A 21,374-nucleotide genomic window follows, 5' to 3' on the forward strand; every position below is an offset into this window, starting at 1 on the left:
ATATCCATAATGGCAAAGCAAGAAAAAAAGGGGAAAAAAATATGATCAAAACAGTGCACAGGTCAAGAATAAGAAAAAATGTGTATACAAGCAACCGAAAATCATATGTATACTCCAAGGGACAAGAAAAAGGGAAAAAGGTAAACCAGTACTTATAAATGAAGCCAAATACATTAGGTTCAGTCTGAGTAGCTTGAAGGGTGAATCACAAAATTGGGGAAAAATACTCTAAACGGGCAATTAAAAAGTGACATCATCTATGTACCTATGAACGTATGAAGCTCCTCGTCAAGGTTGTGACCATTAGGGAACTTGGTATCGAAATCCAGAATAAATCTGGTCTCTAGCTGCCTTAATTTGAGCACACGATTCCCTCCTCTGGGATGGAGCGGAATGTGCGCCACTGCAAAGAATTTTAGGAGAGAATGGTCATTATTGTGTTTTTCTTTGAAATGCTTGGCCATGGGGTATGCGGGATCAGAGTTTTTGATTGCCCTGAGATGCTGTAGTATTCTAAGCTTAAGCTTGCATGTAGTACTCCCGACATACCATCTCCTACAAGGACAGGAGAGTACATAGACCACAAAGGTGGTATCACAATTCATTGAAAAATTAATCAGCTGATTACATTGAGTAACCGGGTGCAGAAAGGATTTGCACGTAATGGCGTGGAAGCAAGCCTTGCATTTACAACATTTCGAAAAGCCTATAGGAGATTCCATCAATGATTTCATATATGATGAATTAGTATTAATGGGTGGCAAGAAACTGGAAACCAATTTGTCCCTAAGCGAGGGTACGCGTTTGTATGTGATGGTAGGCCGTTTGGAAAGTAAAGGGCATAGGTCCTTGTCAATGATGAGAATCCGCCAATGTCGTTCAATGATTTTGCGGACATGATTGGAGGCATTATCAAATGTAACAATCAGGCGGGGTTCATCATTGACAGTAGTTCTAGCGGGCTTAGTGCTATATAGTAAATGATCCCTAGACAGTCCACGTGCTTTAGTGTAGGCCAGTTCTACAATTCTGCGCTCATACCCTTGCTTAATGAAATCTTTGGCCGCCAGGGCACAGTGATAATCAAAGGAAGCTAAATCTGAGCAGTTCCTACGATATCTAATGAATTCGCCATATGGAATGCTGTGTTTACATGATGTAGGATGGCAACTTGTGGCATGTAAAGGCAAACCAGTATTTGTAGGTTTTTTGTATAATGCTGTACATAGACCAGCTCTGTCGAGAGTCACCACTACATCAAGGTAAACAATTTTGGTCATACTATTGCATTCTGTGAAGCTCAAATTAGACATGTTGGTATTGATCAGCTTCACAAATGACTGCCATTCAGCCTTAGTCCCTTTCCATATGACGAACACATCATCAATATATCGCCACCATGCGACAATGTGTGTGGCGTAGCTGGATGAAAGCAAATCACTCAGGAAGGTTGCCTCCCACCATCCCATTGTTAAGTTAGCATACGAGGGAGCAAAGGTACTACCCATGGCAGTACCCCTTACCTGACGAAAGAAGGAACCCTCAAACAAAAAAACATTGTTGTTTAAGCAGAAGGAGAGCATCTCAAGAATCATAGAACTGTGGCTGAAAAAATTCAATGAGCGTGTGTCAAGAAAATATCTACAAGCATCCATACCAACTTGATGGTCAATGGAGGTGTAAAGAGAGATAACATCAAGGGTTGCTAAAAGTAAGCCCTCCTCCCAAGGTATATTAGAGATATGTTGTAAAAAGTCCTTGGTGTCCCGTAGGTATGAAGGTAAAGCTGACACAAGGGGAAATAAGGTTTCATCTACGAACTGGGCCAGATGCTCGAGAAGAGAACCGCACAAAGTAACTATGGGCCTACCTGGTGGATGCACAAGAGATTTATGTGTTTTTGGTAGAAAGTAGATTGTAGGTATAGTAAACCCGGATGGAACCAAAAATTTAACAAGGTCATCATCAATGAGCCCGATTTCAACCCACTTAGTACACAAATTTTTGAGTTCAGACTGGATATTGTCAAAAGGATTTTTTGCAAGTTGGACATAGCAGAGTCGATCTTTAAGTTGGCGATTGGCCTCCAATACATAATGAACACGATCTTGAATAACAATGTTGGAACCCTTATCAGCCGGTTTGATGACGATGTTCGGCAAGCTTTGTAGTTCACTGATGGCCGTGAGTTGAGCACAAGTAAGATTGTACTTACTCTTGATGGTACTGTTTCGTAGCTTCCTGAGGTCATTGATGCATAGATCATAAAATGCTTCGATACACCCACCGACGGAAAATTGTGGATTGAATTTGGACTTGTCCTTGAGTTTAGTTCGTACATCCCAATCAGGGTCAATACCGAACTCAGTAAGACAGACATTAGTTGGATCAAAGTCGGAATCTTCAAGGCAAGCCAAGTCCATAAGAGATGGAAGATCAGAAATCAAAAGATCAGTGTGTCCACTACGAGATGTTGATGGTTTTGGCACAGTTGGATTAGAAGAGAAAAATTTCTTGAGTCTGATCTTTCGAATAAATTTATCCAGGTCAATACGTGACTGAACATAATCAAAAGTTTTTGTAGGACAGAAGTTAAGTCCAAGAGAGAGAACAGCAACTTGGGCTTGAGTGAGTATATGTGAGGATAAATTAATGATTTGGCACAACTTCATATTGTCACTAGTTATTTTTTGGTTCCAGAGCGCATTGCTCTGCTCTCTAGGCATACTTCTGGCCCGTTTCCCACGCTGGCCTCGCCGAGTAATTTTCCTCCTTGTGATTTCTGTCCCCTTCCTCTTCCTTTTCCTCTGCCTCGGCCCCTTCCCCGTTGTTTCTGATTCTTGCCATCTTGGCATAACAGTCTCATCTCGTCTAAAAAATTCAACTTCACCGACGGTTCCTCATTTTCAAAGGTTGAGACGTCTGATTCGGACGAGATGGAATCAAGGTCGCCACCAGCTATTGGCTGGGCCATCGGTTTTTTCCGTAATGAGTCAAATCTTCTGGCAAACGTGAAAATCCTGCCTGTCTCATAGTCAATTTTGTCCCTGATGAACTTTCGATGCTTTCGTTGTTTAATGTCATCTTCATATGTAAGTAATGATTCGTTGATTTTACCATGGAGTTGTTTCCCCTCCTCAGACTGCGACAATTTAGTAAGTTCTGTTTCTTTTTTCGCAAGCTCTTCCAAAGCCTTAGATCTATCTGTTTTAGCATACTTGACCAGAATAGTAAGGAAGTGTACTGAACACCCCTTACTGGCATCTCCCCATTCTTGGAGCATGGCAGGGTCCTGATCCTCAAAGGACGGCATTGTCAAGATTCGTAGTCCTCGTGGTATGCGTCCAACATCCAAATAATTTTGTAAAGAGTATTCCTCCCACCATTTGGAGATTTCCCTTCTGCGTAATTTTTCTATGTCTTTGAGCAAGGTAATTTCCGGATTAAGACTAGCATTGTTCTTTTTTGTCCCCATAGATGGTACTAAAGTAGGTAACACTTGAGATTCACTAAAAAGATCCTTGGCCTTGGCCTTGGCCTGTGCAAGCCGAGCTGTTATATATATATATTGTTTAATTTTCAAATAAACCTTTTAAATTTGCAAAACAAACCTACTTCTTGGCTCAGCAGGGTCAGGGGGATTCTGAGAGAGGGGTGTTATATAAGGGTTGTCATCCAGAGTAAATGAACTGGACATAAAAAAACATCAATAAGGGCTTCCATCAGCATCCCAGACTAGGCATTAACTTAGCTGTAGTGTTGAATTGAAGTCGCTTACAAGGGCCATCATTACAACTTTCCCAATTTACCGGCACATTACAGGTCCTCGGCTCGGGAGCGTGCATCCCGAGACAGGTTGCAGACAGACCATGGGGACTGTCTCCCATATGCCAAGGGACTTCCACAAGCAGTGGGATGACTTGCAACTGAGGGTCTGAAAACCTCCTAGCCACTCACAGGAGGGAATCTGCTGCCACTGGAGGAGGGAAGGTGGCCCCCCTGACCCTCATAGCCTTGCAGGAAACATGCAACTCCATCATGCACATGTGGTGCGTTGAGGGAGTTGGGACAGCAGAGGTAGGAGCTGGGATCCAAGTTGATTGGGTAAGTACAACAAAACCCATGTAAATGCAAATGTTGAGTCCAGATACATGCATCCAAACACCAAATGGGCAAGCGAACATGTCCAACAAGTGCCAGTCACAGTAAATGGCCTGATCACACATGCCAGGGGATGTGGGAAAATGTAGCAATGCACAATCACTGATGCCAAAATGTACAGCCCTAGACATGTTCACATGACAAGCACCCATGTGTGCCTAGGGAGAACTGGACAGGAATCATAGGCCCATTGCACACACAACAACAAGCCACCTTGGCAGACCAACAGTCAATGTGCACTCCCACCAGCCACGTTTAGAAGCACACATCGGACCAAAGAGACCAAAGAAGCCGGATGACAAGAGCAGGACACACACAATGAGTGACTTGCAAACACGCATAAATCACTCTCAGAAGACTAACAGCGTGCTCATCTCACCCCAACTGGCACATACTCTGACAGCACTGCACCTAGACTGCTGACGTCAGGCTCAGCATATGCAGGCAGCCCGCGAAGGCCACACCACCACCTCCAGCTGTGCCAGCACCACCACTGCCAGCTGTAGCAGCACCACCGCTCCCTGCTGCGCCTGCACCACCACCACCAGATGCGCCAGCACCACTACCACCTCCTGGTGCACTAGCACTACCTCCTGCTGCACCACACCTGTGGTCAATGGCCCTAATGTCCCTTCTGGGCCCTCCACATCACCATGGGCACAGCAGCTACCAGGCCACCGTGGTAGGTACAGCACAGAGGAGGAAGACGATATTGACACCCCATACCTGACCCCATCTTTCAGCCCGGCAACACCGTACAGCCCCCCTCCTCTACATATGCCCAGCCTCTGTGCCATGGGTGCCCAACTATGTGAAATTGAGGACAGGCATGGGGAAATGACCACACTCGCCCAGCAGCAACTTACTGAGTTGAGGCTGCTGTGTGAATTCAGTTAGGCCAGCAGCCACAGGAGTGCACTGGCACAAGGCTGTATGGTGGCTGCCCTTCCCATCCTGGCCCAAAGGGTCTGCAAGGGCAATGAGGTGATGTAAGCCATGTCTGAGTCCCTCACACAGTCCATGCATCTAACCCTTGAGCACCTGTGGGCCCAGAGGTCTGACCCACCCACATCCACCACTACCCCCGGGAGTTTGCAGCAGGGCAGCTCAAGGCTCCGCTTGCAGTGGCTTTCAGCAACACCTGGGCCAGCCAAGAGCCCCATGCCAGAGGCAGTGCAAGTGTCACCTGGCCTAACACTTGAATTCACTTTGTGCCTATGGGGTGTTTTGGGAGGGTGGTGCTTGGAAAGGTGCATGTGTGGGGATGGTGGGAGAGATGACTGTGGGCAGGGGGTGTTTGGGGAGGCGAGGAGTGTGTGGGGAAAGGAGGTATGTGGGAGAAGGAGGGGGTTTGTAGAGAAGAGGGCGAATGTCTTTCCTCTGCATTTATTAACTTCCGAGGAAGAGAGCCCTATGGGGGATTTAAGTCCCAATAAGCTCAGGGAACGCCAAGGAAAAAGCCCTAACCTACTTTTCACTGACATCTTTTTTAAAGAGAGCGCTACCCTAAACCAAAAACACAAAATCTGAGAATTTTCCCTTAAAAAGAAAATACGATCCCAGAAAAAGAACAAAAACACCTGCCTGGTCACACATGGGAGTAACCTCTAGGGATACCCACCACTATCCAAGGGGAAATGATCTGGCGATTCTAAATAGTGGAAGTAAGGATCATTCCACTCCCTTGGGTGAAACTCCCTTCCAGCCTTTGGGCAGAAATTGGGGATGGATGTGGAAGTAGATCTGTCCTTAAAATTAGCTAAATTGTTTAAAAAGCTAACTTGTTGAAGGGGACTCCAAGTCCCATAATCCCAGAAGTGCTGGGACAATGAAGAGGGCTGAAGAGGCATGCAGTTGTAGTAGTCAGACAATTAAGCTGAACAACCCACATCCGAAGGAATCTGGAAGGCATAAAAGGCCCCCTCAGGTGCATGCAATTGGAAGGAGGGGAAGGAGCTGGAACTGTGACTGGACTGCGAGCTGTAACATTAATAGCAGAAGAAAGAAGGCACAAAGCTGGCAAACTAATCTGAAGTGGGAGAACAAGAGGGACGACGGAACGCGGAGACAACAGATTTCACCTGATTGTTCTGAGAGGGTCCTGTTCCCCCAACGTCTGAAGTGCAGATGCTGCACAGCGGAGGATGTCCAGGAGAGCTGTCTTTCTCCATGTGAGCCTGATTGCCGCGGTTGCCGAGCTGTAGATGTGCAGTAGATCGAGGCAAGAAGCAATTGCCAAGTTGTGGGTCTCGGGAGCGAGAGGAGTTCCCAAGCCGTGTGGCTGGACCAAAGACTCCTTTTCAGGAGAAGGGTGTGGGTCCCCAGTGAGCCAGAAGCAGTAGAAGTTGTGGCAGAAGTCCGGAAAGCAGTGTGACCCACAGAGCAAGTGTCTAAGAAGCCAGTGAGTGAAGCACAGCATTCTAACACATTGCACGAGCATTGCCGGCACCAGTATCCAGCTCCCTGTAAACTTGTGTAAGACTTTAAGCGAGTTGAAGTTGTACGTTGCATCTAAAATACCATGAACAATGAAATGTAGAACTTGCATATAACGTGAAAGGTCTATTACTCATGTGAGTGGTTGTGTGTCCCTAATTAAAGAGAGGGAATGCTGCTAAGACCATTATCAAATGCATAACTATGACAATACAAGAGTTACAATCTTTAACCTGTGAAAAATACATCAGAGAAAGGTTGTGTGTGTCTAATTGTGATTCACAAAGGAGGCCTGAACTCTGTCCTTTACTTCCACACAGGGATACAATTATATACGAATATTTAAACCCTGAGAACTATATCAAGAAGTGGTAGTGTGTCCCTAATTCTGATTTGGAAAGAAAGACTGAATTATATTCTTTATTCTAACACGGCATAACTTTTATCCAAATGAGATAAAGTGTATAATAGTTGAAGAAGAATGCAAGCATTACCCAAGCCAAGAGTGTCTCCATATTCACATTGAACCTAAACTTTCCCAGAGTTAAGAAGCAATCTAACTGCACTGTGAAGTTGATAGCAGTTTATTAGCCTAAGATACAAGTGTGAAAATATTACTTAAGGCTAAGAGAGTGGCAGCAAGGCTTCTGGGTAATTAATTGGCTGATAACTGACAGAAAGTTGCAGATAAAGTTGGGGAAGGGAAACTGGCTGCTCTAAAGACTATTTTGAAGTTGACACCATCTGTAGTGCCAGAAACTGCGGAAGACAGTGATGTAAGTCTCATAGGCAAACCCAGGTGGTTATTGTGACAGAGAAGAGAGGCAAGCCAGAAGAGCTGGAAAGTATCCCAAGGAATTATGTTTTTGAAAAAGTGGAAAAACTTTAAAGGTTGGGTAATGGGTCCCTTTTTTGCACTGTGAATCTTGAACCTTGCGGAAGGGAAAATATTTTACAAACCAAGAGCTGCAAAATGCTCTGTGCTGTTATTTGATCATGTATTATTTTGAGGCCACATCCCTACACATTGCATACAAATAGATGAGAGGGCAAGTATAGATGTTGGACACAGACTGACATTTACTTTGGATTTCCTGACATAGATTATCCTTACTTTCATTAAGGTAGGGAAATCCCACCTAAACATAGGGCATGTTAGGCCTTTTCCAACCTTCTTTTCTGTTGAATAGAAGTGTATTGCCCAAAACTTTAATTCAGTTGTCTGTGTTTTCTTCAAGATGCTTTCACAAATGGTGTCAGGCATGGGATGGGCTCAACCGATGCAAATTGGGGAACCCTAACGTTTGAGAAATTAAGTCCCTATGTATTAGACCCCTCAGTAGTTGTGGAAGGCTCTTTTGGGTTTGATATTTGCAGCAGTGAGGAAGACATGATTCCCCCAAGTGAAAGAAGACTTATACCCACTGATCTGATCTTGATTCCACCCCCACACACATACATCAGGCTGGCTTCCAAGCTTGGGTTAGAATGGAAATTTGAAATTGATGTATTAGCGGGGGTCATTGACCCAGACTTCGAGGAGATGTAAAGGTGTAACTACAAAACCATCAGAGAGATCCCTTCAAGATCCATCAAGGGGATACAATTGTACAGGGGTGCTTGAAAGAGAAATGTTTCCTAGGGTAAAGGAAGAGGCCGGGAAGAAAGTAACAGACCAGTGTAGGACCCTGGAAAATTCTAAGTTAGGGAATAAATACATACATGAAATAGTAGATTATGCCATACGATATCCAGAAGCCTTTCCCCTTAGAGCTCACACCCCCCAGCAAATCCTGAAACACCTCCTCCCCTTCTTTTTGAGAGTAGGGTTTCCCAAAGAAAACTTGATGGATCAGGGCTCTACATTTATGAGCAAACTCGTGGGGAAGTAAAACAACTGTTGCATATTACCACCTTAAGAACTTCAGAATACCATCCACAGACAGATGGTCTTGTGGAAAGGTTTAATAAAACTCTGAAAAATATTTTATGGAAGCTAGTGGAAAATGACCAAAGGAATTGGGATCAGATGGGACCTTGGGATGTTTGGAAGAAAGCCCGCCCATCCCAGGCTGCTACAGAATTCTCCCCATTTGAATTACTAGCAGGCGGGAACCCTGAGATATCCTGAGAAAGTGAGGAAGCCCCTATTCCATTATTTTCCAAACCGCCCACCATCTTAAAGAGCACATGACTGTAGTAAGATCTTTAGTCCAAACTCATATGGCCAAAGCACAAGAACAGCAGAGAATCTCATATAATCGTATGGTCACCTTAAGATATTTCTCATTAGAACAAAAGGTGTTAGTGTTATTTGCCAACCTCCGAGAATAAACTAATTTTCAAATGGCACTGGTCTTATGAGGTGCTAGAACAGACAGGACCCTGTAACTACAACCTGACCACTGATTGAAAACACAGGTATACCATATACACCTTTTAAAAGAATGGAAAGAAAAGCCTACAGAGTGAACTACCACTATTCTGTCATATTTACTACCTGATGACTCTACAAGAAAGGTGCTTATCTCTCTTGAACTTGGTAATAACCAGAAACAAGATTGGTATGACTTACTCCTACAATTTACCAATGTATTCAGAGAGGAGCCAGGGAGATTGAAAGGAATCTGCAACCGCATCTGCAGCCCTGAGGGCAAAGTGGTACACCTAAAACCTTATAGACTACCTGAGGCAAGGAAAGCAACCATTATCCAGGAGGTCAAGCAGATGCTTGACGCTAATATTATAGAACCATCTAATAGCCCCTGGTCTTCCCCCATTGTATTAGTGGCCAAACCCGATAGAAGTTGGCTATTTTGTATTGCTTTCAGAAAAGTCATGCCTACTCAATGCCCCATATTGATGATCTAATTGATCGGCTTGGCAATGCTGTCTATTTCTCCACCATAGACCTTACAAAAGAGTACTGGCAGGTTCCACATTACAGCCTTGATAAAGAAAAAACTGCCTTTGCCATGCCCCTAGGTTTGTTTTACTTTAAAGTCCTCCCATTTGGACTACATGGGCCTCTGCAACATTCCAACGGTTGATGGATAAGATCCTACACCATACTCTGAGTTCTGCAGGGTCTAAATAGATGATATTGTAATGCACAGTAAGACCTGGGACCTTTGCCCTCCCGTGTGCCCCCACTGGCCCCATGTTCATCCGTGTGCCCCCACTGGCCCCCTTGTCCTACTGTGTGCCCCCACTGGTCCTGTGTTCATCTGTGTGCCCCCACTGGCCCCCTTGTCTCCCGTGTACCCCCACTGGCCCCCTTTGTGCCCCCTCTTGCCCCTGTGTACATCTGTATGCCCCCACTGGTCCCCTTGTTCTCCTGTGTGCCCCCTCTGGCCCCTTGTCCGCCTGTGTGCCCCTCTGGCCCCCTTGTCCTCCTGTGTGCCCCCTCTGGCCCCCTTGCCCCCCTGTGTGCCCCCACTGGCCCCGTGTTCATGTGTGTGTCCACACTGGCCCCTTGTCCTACTGTGTGCCCCCACTGGGCCTGTGTTCATCCGTGTGCCCCCACTGGCCCCCTTGTCTCCCGTGTGCCCCCACTGGCCCCCTTTGTGCACCCTCTTGCCCCTGTGTTCATCTGTATTCCCCCACTGGCCCCCTTGTACTCCTGTGTGTCCCCCTGGCCCCTTGTCCTCCTGTGTGCCCCTCTGGCCCCCTTGTCCTCCTGCGTGCCCCCTCTGACCCCCTTGTCCTCCCGTTGTGCCCCCTCTGGCCCCCTTGTCCTCCTGTGTGCCCCCACTGCCCCCCTTGCCCTCCTGTGTGCCCCCACTGGCCCCCTGGTCCTCCTGTGTGCCCCACTGGCCCTGTGTTCATCTGTGTGCCCCCACTGGCCCCCTTGTCCTACTTTGTGCCCCCACTGGCCCCATGTTCATCTGTCTGCCCCCACTGGCCCCTTGTCCTTCCATGTGCCCCACTGGTCCCCTTGCCCTCCTGTGTTCCCCAGTGGCCCCTTGTCCTCCCTTGTGCCCCCTCTTGCCCCTGTGTTCTTCTGTGTGCCCCCACTGACTCCCTTGTCCTCCCTAGTTCCAACTCTTGTCCCGTTGTCCTCCCGTTGTGCTCCCTCTCGGCCCCTTGTCCTCCCGTGTGCCCCCACTGGCCCCTTGCTCTCCCATGTGCACCAACTGGCCCCGTGTTCATCTGTGTGCGCCCACTGGCCCCCTTGTCATACTGTGTGCCCCCACTGGCCCCCTTGTCTCCTGTGTGCACCCACTTGCCCCCTTTGTGCCCCTTTGCCCCTGTGTTCATCTGCATGACCCCACTGGCCCCCTTGTCCTCCCTTGTGCACCCTCTTGCCCCCGTGTCCATCTGAGTGCCCCCATTGGCCCCCTTGTCCTCCCGTGTGCCTGCACTGGCCTCCTTGTCCTCCCTTGTGCCCCCTCTTGCCTCTTTGTTCATCTGTGTGCCCACATTTGCCCCCGTGTCCACCTGTCTGCCCCTTCTGGCCCTGAGTCCTTCTGGCAGATTTCTTGCCCTCCTCTCCTCCCCTTTCACCTTTCATTTATCTCAGCACTTACTCTTATCATTGTCCCTGACCTTTGATAATAGCTTGTTTGTCCCTCCCCCTTCGCCCCTTTTTCTTCATCTCCCTCTCCCTCCCAGCACTATTTGATCAGTCGCTGACCCTTTAAGATAGTCACTTGTTTTGTTCCTCTCCTCTCCCTTCTCTCCCCTCCCCCACCTCCCCTCTTCCCCCTCCTCACGTCACCCTTGCACTGCAACAATTGTCGTCAGATATAGTAATGTTACTGCTAGTATTGTCTCCTTTTTTCCTCCCCTCCTACACTTTATTGTTCCATGCACTTGTACTATCTTTTATGATATGATAGTTATTCTCACATTCTGATTTGTTTCAAGGACCTGTAAGAATGTGACTGTATTTTCCCATGTTCCCTCCCTCCTTGAAGCGCTTTGAAACACTTTGTGTATAGGCTGTATACACATAATCAATCAATAAATACCCAAAAGATTATTGAAGAATATGTTCATGCTGTCATACTTTACATTTTGTTGCCTAATGTCTGCATCTCACTCTATGTTGAGCCTTACGTTTTTCTTCTCTTTACACTTAGAGAGAAGTCATCTTCAGTGGAGCATTCAGCGTTGGCTTTTGTGGGTGACCTGAATTTTCGCACCAACCTGCTTATGACTGCCATTGTATCAGTTGTCAAAAAAAAGAGGTCTTGCCTACTTTTGCAATTTAATTTCTGTTAACACATCTTTCATTTTATAGAATAAAATAACCAACATAAAACGTGATTGCATCTCTACTACTTTGCTTCTTTGTGTTAAAATTGATCACATCAACGTAACATTTACGGCCACAAATGGCCTTCAACTATACAGAATGTGGGCCAATAAAGCACATAGGGGCTTGCACATCTGTGCTTGCTGGCAGGTGTAACAGAGTTTGAAGGAACATCACATACTGTTAAGTAGGAACTATCTTGCTGTGTCTTGCAACTTCAGCCTGGAGAACTCCTTAGTATTGCTAAAGAAGATGTAATTCCTTTTCTATACAGTATATACATTTTGATCCTGTTATTATACACTCAACATTTTTAAATGGGGTTTATGTCTAGGCAAACAGCTTGGCACTTTGGGGCCCCTATTCCACTCATAACCCAAACAGAACGGCTTTCCTGATTGGCTGAAAGTTTGGCTAGCCAACTATGATTCTATGAAGACCACTTGCATCAAGAACTAATACAGTTGTTTCCTACTGGGAGCAGTTAATGATTGTCAGGTAAGGGAGCAGAGCTTCAGTTGCAAAGGGTCTTCAGTTCAGAGGCAGTCAGGCACATACAATGTTGCCTTGAGGGATGCAAGGATGGCAGTGAGTGTCTTTAAAATTGGCCAGATAGCTGTGTTTTCGTGAGATGGAATGTGTACTGTGCTATGAGTTGTAGCGTTGGTTTCAGCCTGAGTGCAATTCTTTCGGTGAGGTGAACGAGGCAGGACTTCTCGTCAAGGGTGTGACATTTGCATGGGAGGGAAGCAGCCCTTTTCACCAGGTGTGTTATACTTAGCAGCACTTTATGCGTAGAGGTCCCATCCAGTCCCCAGGCAGTGTTTGAGCTTGAGTGCAGAGTACCCACAACCGGGCCACCGCAAGCATGTTTAGGAAATATGTAACCCGCACCCTGCTTCAGGTACTTCCAGTGCTTTACGTGGGTTAAGAAATGGAGGGGCCCCTCGATTAGGGACATGGCTTGCATGATGGCTGTGGTCTAAAACCTGATGAGCGTGGACTAAAAAACAAACGTAAAAAATGGTGTGGCCTACATAACTACGTGCATATCACAACACAGTCTGCTTGCTACATTCCTTAAAGTATAACAATCAAAGCTCAAGATCATTATTTATTGGACCCTTAACAAAAGGGTTAGTGTTAAGGTTAATTAGCAGGTTCATTAGCATTCTACTTCATAGGTTGGTCAAGGCAACCCTTCAAAGCCACTACTCTCCTATAAAAGACATCTCCTCTGTCGGGCCCTGAAAGGGAGGCCCAGGCAAGAACCGGCTTTCAAGTATTAATGAACAGTCTAACGACTCAAGCTGTTCGCCATTGTAGGTACTTCTCTGAACCATTTTTTCCATTTACATGCTGACGCTTCATGTACCAGACTAGGTGCTGTATTGTTCCAGGGAGAGGAAGAGGAATGACCTGTGTTGTTCATTAGTTGTAAGTTGCTCCCTCAGGAGACCAGATATGCCACCATTGATAAGGTGTGTCTTGCAGTTAAAAGGGCAATGGAGTCCTTACGTTACTACTTGCTGGGACATGACTTCACGCTCCTCACTGATCATGCTCCATTGGTTTGGTTGGCCTGCCACAAGGGCACCAATCCTAGGGTTGTACGATGGTTCCTGTCCTTACAGCCTTGTTCATTCACTCCCGAACACATTCCTGGTAGTTGTCTGGCTCAGGCTGATTATATGTCTCGTTCCTTTTCCCTGCCCGAATATCAAAGCTTGGTGAGGTGGGTATGTGACACATCTAGCCAGGACTCCAACACTCTTGGGGACTATCAATGGGATGCCAACACCACCCCACATGCACAGGACCCCGAACAGGAAGCCATCACTCCTTCCTGGGAAACCTGAATCTTGAAAAGCCCAGTACTTGAGGAAAACTGAAAATACAAGTACCCCAGAGAGAAGTGAACTTGGGGAAGTATCATAACCCCAAGGTTCATAAGAGTGGATGAATGGTGTGGGTCCTGGCAGTGGGGTACACCAGGCATTGTGATTGCAAGTCTGGGACCCCACCCAGAAAATATAAGTCATTTAAAACGCGCATGTACACAAGTGTTTCTAGGCGCCAAAAGACAAGGGAGGGAAGACAGAGGGAGGACAAACAAATGATCTTACTAGGCCTTGTGACATTCAGATTGTGCAAATGCGATAACGCAAGGTTGGGAGGATGAGGGAGAAGGGTGGAAGAGCCAGGGAGAGGGAAAGAGGAAGTGCAATCAGTGTGGCTTTGCTCTGAGTAAGTGCAGCCAGGGCAGCGAGGCTCTGGGGAAGAGCAAGCAGGCAGAGGACTGTAGGGTTACAGTTACAGCCCCAAAGTGCGTGGTAGGCCCGGAGGCAGTTCAGGGGTGGCTGGTCGTGGATGAACCTGGTTCCCAGAGAGACTTGGGGGTAGCCAGGCCACCAGTCAGCAGAGCAGACAAGTAAGTCAGCAGGGGAGAGAGAGGGAGAGAGAAAGCATAGGTGATAAGGAAGGTCTTGGGCTGCTTCCGGAACGTCAGATGGTCCGGCTCAATCTTGAGGGGGGGGTGCAGGGAGGCCATTACAGAGGGAGGCACCTGCAGAGGAGAAAGATGTACCTCCTACTCTCTGCCTAGAGAAGCTTCAGATCCTTAGAGAGTTAGAGGTGACTGCGTGAAGGGCTCTAGAAGGAACGTGTTTTGGAAGAGAGAGTTGGATGTAGTGCGGGCCCTGGCTCCAGAAAGCCTTGTGGACTATGCAGAGGGTCTTTAACTTGATCCATGCAGCCATCGGGAGCCAGTGGAATGATTTCAGGCTGGAAAGATACAGTCCCTGGGCTTGAGGCCAAGGACAAGTCTTGCAGTCCTGTTCCGGATTAGTTGCAGAGGGCGGAGAGTAGAGGAAGGCAGATTGAGAAAGGGGCTTTCACAGTAGTACAAACTAGAGAGAACCAGGGCTCTGGAGACAGTGAGCTTCTGGGTGAAAGTGATGAAAGGAATAACACATCTAAGCTGGTGCAGCTGGTAATGACCCTTCCTAGCAAGGTCTGTGATGTAAGGAGAGAAGGAGAGAATGGAGTCGAAGATGACACCAAGGTGTTTTGCCACACAGGAAGACAAAGGAAGAGAACCCAAGGAGGGCGGCCAGAGTGCGAGATGGACAGGGGAGCAAAGGTCCCAATGAAAAGGATCTCAGTCTTACTGACATGAATGTAGAGATCGTTGGAAGCACATTAATCCAGAATCACGGGTAGACAGTCAGGAATGAGCGAGAGAGGAGAGGAGGCTGAGGGGAGCCTGAAAGAGCTGAGTGTCATCCAGATAACACTGAAAACTAGAGGAGAAGGTAGATATAAGGTGGGCCAAAGGGGCCACATACACATTGAAGAGGCAGGGTGACAGGTTAGAGCCGCGGGGAACAGAACATGTGGAGAGAGATGTGGTGGAGAGAAAGGCCACAAGTTGGACCTAGGAGTGTCAGTCAGGAGGAAGGTGGACAGCCACTCCAACCCTGAGCCGTGATACCCAGGTTTTCACAGTCGATTGATCAGGATGGCGTGATTGACCGTGACAAAAGCAGATGAAAGGACAAGGAGGATAAGGACAGAAGGAAGGCTTGAATCGAGCTAAGTGAGCAGATCTTCACGGGTGTTCAAGGGAACAATTGTCATGCCTCTGGCAGCTCTGAAGCCATACTGATGGTTAGAGAGTAAACTGGGAGATGGCCTGCTTTTCCAGAAGTTTGACCAGGAAAGGAGTGATAGAGATCGAACAACAGTTTGCCCAACAGGCAGGACCGGCAGAAGACTTTTTAAGGAGGGGGTGCACAAGGGAGGACTTGAGGAGAGAGGGGAAAGTTCCAGTGGCAAAAGAGTGATTGCAGAAATCGGCCAAGACTGGAGCAAGGGTGTCAATGTGGTCCTTGAGGGATCTGGAGCAGCATGGGGGCACTTGTTTGGACGACACTTTCATAGGTCGGATTTGTCTAGAAACCTTGCCAGCAGGTGTAGTCAGAGAGAAAAAGAAGAAAGGAGGAGGAGAGGGCGAGGCAGCCAAAAGGGGGCCAAGAGAGATAGGTGGGGTGCTCGGTCCAATGTGGCCATGGAAAATACTAAAAGGAGGTTTACTAAAAGCATGGAGAAATGTATGCAGCTTGAGGATTGGGATTTATAAGATACAGAATGCTTTGTGATATGGACCCCATACATTTTGACCATGATGGGGTGCACTTTTCGAGTGCAGGTAATGATGTTTTCCTACTAGACAGCTTTGCAGCACTCAGGAGACCAGGATGTGAGTAATATATCACAGTATGTTTTGCAGTGAGTGGGGCATCAGCGGTTGTGGGGGGCCACCGCCAGAGCGTGGCAGAGCTACGGGGCGGTCCTAGCCAGGGAGGAGTAACGCTGTGGATGCAGCCGCAATCTTTACCCACTGGCTGCAGGAGCAGGTTGGGGTTCTATGGGCAGTGACATCCATATAGACAGTTGGAACTCCTTGAAACTGCAGTGGCCCTGGGTGACGCATTTTACAGATTCGTCAAAGTGACTGGCCAGCCGAAAAAAAGGAAGGAGAGAAAAACCAAAGTGATAGGTCACTAGTTCGTGTGAAGCCTGGGAATGGCAAAGGATCACTAGGAAGGTGTTCTATGCCAAGTCCACTCAGGATTGGGGCAAGGCTAGGACCGCTCATGAGTTGACTTCAATAAGTGATCTGTATGGTTTCCATTACAAAATGTGAGTCTGTGCAATCATTGGGATAAGGGGAAGATTAATACGGTATGTCTGTGGGGAGGAGGGGCAAGTAGGTTTTAGCCCCGCTAGGCATCATAGGTCTTTTCATTTTCTTAACACGCCAACCACAGCCTTGCACACACCAGATGGCTCCAGACTGTGACTTTGCACCTAGATTAGGAAAGCAGGGTTCATTGCGTGTCACCATGCAGACAGTAGTCCATGGCAAATCAATGCAGTGATATGTCTGCAGCAATGAATTGTGCGCAGCCCAAGTCAGCAACCTGTTGGTTAATGGCGTCTATGCGGTGCTCCTCTATGTAACAGCACATACCAAAAGAGAAAGTAGAGCAGTTCCAGGGGGCAGTGGCAGCTATGAGAGGGAGAGCAAAAGCACCATTGGCAGAGCTGCAGAAGTTCATATGTCAGCTCAACTTCGACCGTGAAAGTCAATGCAGTGGGTTGAGTGTTCACAAGGAGTCAGGCATTAAAGAGGGTCGCCTAACAAAAAAATACCATCATGCACGGCTGGGGGCAGGAGTGAAAGGGGACCTAGTAATCTGCAAAGAATTTCTGGGGAGCTTCAATGGGATATCGGTTTGGAAGGAAGGAAGCATGGCAGATTTTGCATCCGAACATTTTAACTGGGTTAAAATTGCTGAGGCACATCTCCAATTCCCCGAGAAGGAAGGCGCCAAGTTACCATAGGGTTAAAATGCTAAGATTCCTCACAGGCGGCTTTTCAGGGTAGCAAACAATGACATTACATGTGGTCAGATTTTGCTACCGCTGCCGTCAGATTTTGCTATCGCTACATAAATAATGCAACATAGGGTTAAAATTGCTGAGGCACAGTTCCAATTCCCAGGGAAGGACGATGCCAAGCTACCATAGGGTTAAATTGCAAAATTCCTCACAGGCGGCTTTGTGCAACATAGGGTTAATGCTGCACTGCCCTGTACAAGACAGGGCTAAAAATTGCTAAAACTCCTCACAGGCACCGCTCCAGTTCATAAGGAAGAACGGCGCCAGGCTACGAATGCTATCGCGAGCTTTTTCTGACATTACACCGGCGCGAGAATAAAGGGCAGTTCACGCTACTGAGGATCCTGGGGGTCATTTCCACTGCGTGGCGTTGAATGTGCATTCCTTCCCTCTTAACATCACTTTCACTAGTTCATGAGGGAGAACAAGATAGGCAGTTTCAAGGTTGCCTTCCTTTCAAAGGCACAGAGCAGGAGGCATCAGGGAAAGGGAAATGGAGATAAGATTCTGGGTCTTCGCTCAAGGAGGATGACTGGTGTGTGGAACAGTGTGGGTGGCGAGGTGAATGAGGATCGGTACTCAGGGAGTTGCAATATTCCTCCAGGCAAGTTGGGCGTTTCTTCAGGGACAAGGAGGGAAAACAATAGCTGGGAAGGATGTCGTAGTATCAGCGTGGCATGTTGGGGTTGGCGTCAGGGGCATTAAGGGAGTAGATAAGCCTGTGTGGAGAGCAGAGCACAGAACAAAGGCTGATATAAGCAGGTTGGGGTCATGGAGGTGTGGGGTAGTAGAGTGGGGCATGTGAATAGGGAAGAAGGAGCTGGGGGGAGAGGGACTAGGGATGCATTCAGGGCTGTTATTGACACAGAGCTATACCAGGCAGCTGTCTAGAGGTACACCACCAGAGAAGCACCATAGGGCGTTACTTTGGCCCCACAAACATCACATCTCTATCCACTGTAAGGGAAAGGCAGGGTGTGTGTGCTAAAATGACCCTCCACGTATGTCGATATAAATTCATGCAATGGCCCAGGATACATGGTGGAGAGAGAGGACGGGGTGACAGGCACAGACATGGGGTAGTGAAAGGGATGGGAGGCCATGGATGGTTGAAAATGTGAGAGGCACTGGGAAATGAGCAAGTAGATCAGAACATGGGATTAGTAATGAGGCAAAGGTGGGTGCAGGGGTGGGGGAAGTTGACCTGGGACAGGTGAGAGTGCCATGGGGCAGCGTGGAGGCTAAGGAGGGTGGAGGGTGGGGGGTGAGAGGACTAGTGAGAGGGTGCAGGGTGAGGGTACTTTGGCAGGATGGTACAGTAGGTGGCATGTAAATAGGTATGTACAGTTGGGAAGAGGGGAAGGTGATAAAAAAAGGAAGAGGCGGTGAGTGGGATAGAGCCAATGGACATGTCATGTCATGAAGCGCTTCTACTGTGCCCCATCACCACTGAAGCGGTAGCAGAGTGTCTGGCTTGCCCGGGAAGCAGGCGTATTGTGTCCCCGCCAGGGGGTGACCACAGCTTAGACTGAGGAGGGAAGAGGGGTCAGGATAAGAAAAGGGGACGGCAACGCAGGCAACATTTTTGATGGATATCGGAAAGGGTGGTGCTGTGGTGCGTATGGGTTAAGGGCAGTGGTGTCGCCAGGAATCACATTTAGGAGGGGCACAGAGGGGGCCAAAGACAAAAGTAGGGGGGCACAGACAAAAGTAGAGGGAGAACATGGTCACTGCTCATCTTAGGTATGGGGAATGCCGCAGGGCACCCAGGCAAGACGGGGTAACTGCTGTACCATGACAACAGGCCCAGGGTGGGGGGCGCAGTCCTGCTCGGGCCGACACCCCCCCACACGGTGCAAAACTTTCCCAGAGACACGCCGTCTCGGGGACAGTGAGAACGGATGGGCAGGGTGTGATTTCACACCTTGCCCATCCGCAACACAAAGGGGTGGGAAAAACCCACCCAAGACAAACGGCAGGAAGCTCTGCCAGAGCAAACGGGCCCCTATCCCATAAGGGGGTGGGAGACACAGACAGTCGGCGCAGGGCCGGCCTGTGGGGCTGGGTTACAGCTCCCAAGAATGCACCTACGTGCATATAAGGACAGCGCTGGCGGACGAGACACCAGCAGTTTTGTGGACCCTACAAGGGGACCCAAAACACAAAGGGAAGTGCACTGTGATCTCAGTGCCTTCCAAAATTCACTTTTCCCAAACTACCTCACACCCCAGAAATAAGGAGAAGAAAAGAAGGGAAGAGAAATCAGGGCACTGCACGGTGACCAGAAACACAAGTCGTGGGACAACGAAGGCGGCACGGGTCGGAGGGGAGAACCTCAGGACCCGGCACCCAAAAGGGTATATGATATGATTATGCAAGTATTGTTACTGTTACCCAATAACCATATCTGTACCAATAAAAAACCACGGCCTTTTTATTGCCAACAACAGTACAATGTGTGGTGTAACTAATTCCTGGGGGGGGGTGGTCCGGGGGAACACCGGTCAGCTGCACACACATGGGGTGGCAAACAGGTACAAGGCCAAGCTGCCTGCATATGGGTACAGCAGTTATGGGGTTACAAGGGGGAGGCACAAGTTTTCACAGGGGGGGCTGCCCCCAGGCCCCTCCCTAGGGACGCCACTTAAGGGAGGGAGGGGGCGGTGCGTGTATGCACTTGAGGAAGGTGGTGCCCCTATTTGTTGTGTAAACAGTTTGTTCAAAGGGAGGAGGGGCAGGTGTGGGTGGGAGTGGTGGTAGGGGGCCAGGTGAGGGGAGGTATTTGAGGTTCGTAGGAGGGTAAAGTGAACGTGGAAAATACTATCATCCCTTGTGACCTACGGTTGCTTTTTAAGGTTTCATGCAAATAAAACATCCAGCTCCACTAAAATAGAGAGAGAGGTGGTGAATTTACTTATTTTACATTTCTAAAGCGGTCACACAGCCCGCGGCAGGAAGGCGCAGTTACGGGATTTTTTATTTTTTTGGGTACTTTTTTTTGCATTTATAATGCTAAATATCCAGAGGTTTATAAGCGCAGACACGGGGATCGAACGAACCGGTGTTGCTTTGTGTCGTCTTTCTTCCAAGGGGAGCGCGTTGCCACTGAGCTACCGTCCCAAGACCAATGAAACGACAATAGAACAAAAGATAGTATTTAAAAACGACAAAAGCGTACCCAGAAGTACAACTTAATAAAGATATGTAATGTAAAGGAAAGTGAAACGATTTAAGTAAAAAAAAGAAAACATAAGCAGAATAAAACAACCGCAATCATGTTCTTCGTAGGCGCTGTAAAAAGCTGTGGTGGATTCTAGAGTTGGAAGGAGTAGCAGGATTTCAGGTTGTTTTTTGATGCCTCTGTCATCTATATTAACTCTTCAAGAATTGGAACAATCTGCTGTATTTATATTTCAGAACAGAATATTGAATGTTTTGTTGGTTCTTTTTTAAACTGGTGCTTATTTAAATGTATTGCAAAATATAAATAAACAAAACTAAACAAAATGTAACGCATTACTACATTATTCGACAAACCTTCAATTATCACACTGTCTATGTCAGAGGAACACACTAACAATGATTCTGATTTTTGTAATACACATGTTCACAGGTCTGCAGTAAAATTCAGAGGCATTTTAACATTTAATCTCAAAAGGATGTTCATCATTTTACCTGGTAACGCAGGGATGGCCGCTCTACCTTGTTTCTCGACTTCTGCTGACAGGCTTTGTGTCTGCAGAGTGGTAGCACACTCCTACTGCAGGTGATAGTCAGCTGCTTAAAGAAAACACCCTGGGGTGTTGGCTTTGCCAACTCGTGCATTTCGACATACCCCATCTTCTCTTGCTTGTTGCAAAATAAACACATGGAAAGGATGAACAACCTTTGCTGGCAGGCAATAATGGCTTTAAGCGTCTCATAGAATTATTGCATCCCAAATTGTGCATTGCTTACTTCAATTAGGCTGTCAATTCTCTACTGGAGAGATGGACTGTTTCCTGCAAGTTGTTCAGGCTTCTTCATAGTGAGGACTCTTACGAGGTCATTC

General features: G+C 47.5%; 1 protein-coding gene across 1 annotated transcript in view; it reads right to left on the reverse strand.

Moving 5' to 3' along the window:
• LOC138520371 (dehydrogenase/reductase SDR family member 4-like) overlaps positions 1-21,054 on the reverse strand; it is a 290,361-nt gene extending 269,307 nt beyond the window's left edge. Inside the window, exon 1 of the mRNA XM_069632780.1 lies at positions 20,999-21,054. The gene's annotated coding sequence lies outside the window, so the exon portion shown is untranslated. The remainder of the gene's footprint in view (positions 1-20,998) is intronic.
• Positions 21,055-21,374: the final 320 nt, after the last annotated feature.

The sequence above is a fragment of the Ambystoma mexicanum genome, chromosome 13, assembly GCF_040938575.1.
Source record: "Ambystoma mexicanum isolate Mex_15411 chromosome 13, UKY_AmexF1_1, whole genome shotgun sequence".
Classification (NCBI taxonomy): domain Eukaryota; kingdom Metazoa; phylum Chordata; class Amphibia; order Caudata; family Ambystomatidae; genus Ambystoma; species Ambystoma mexicanum.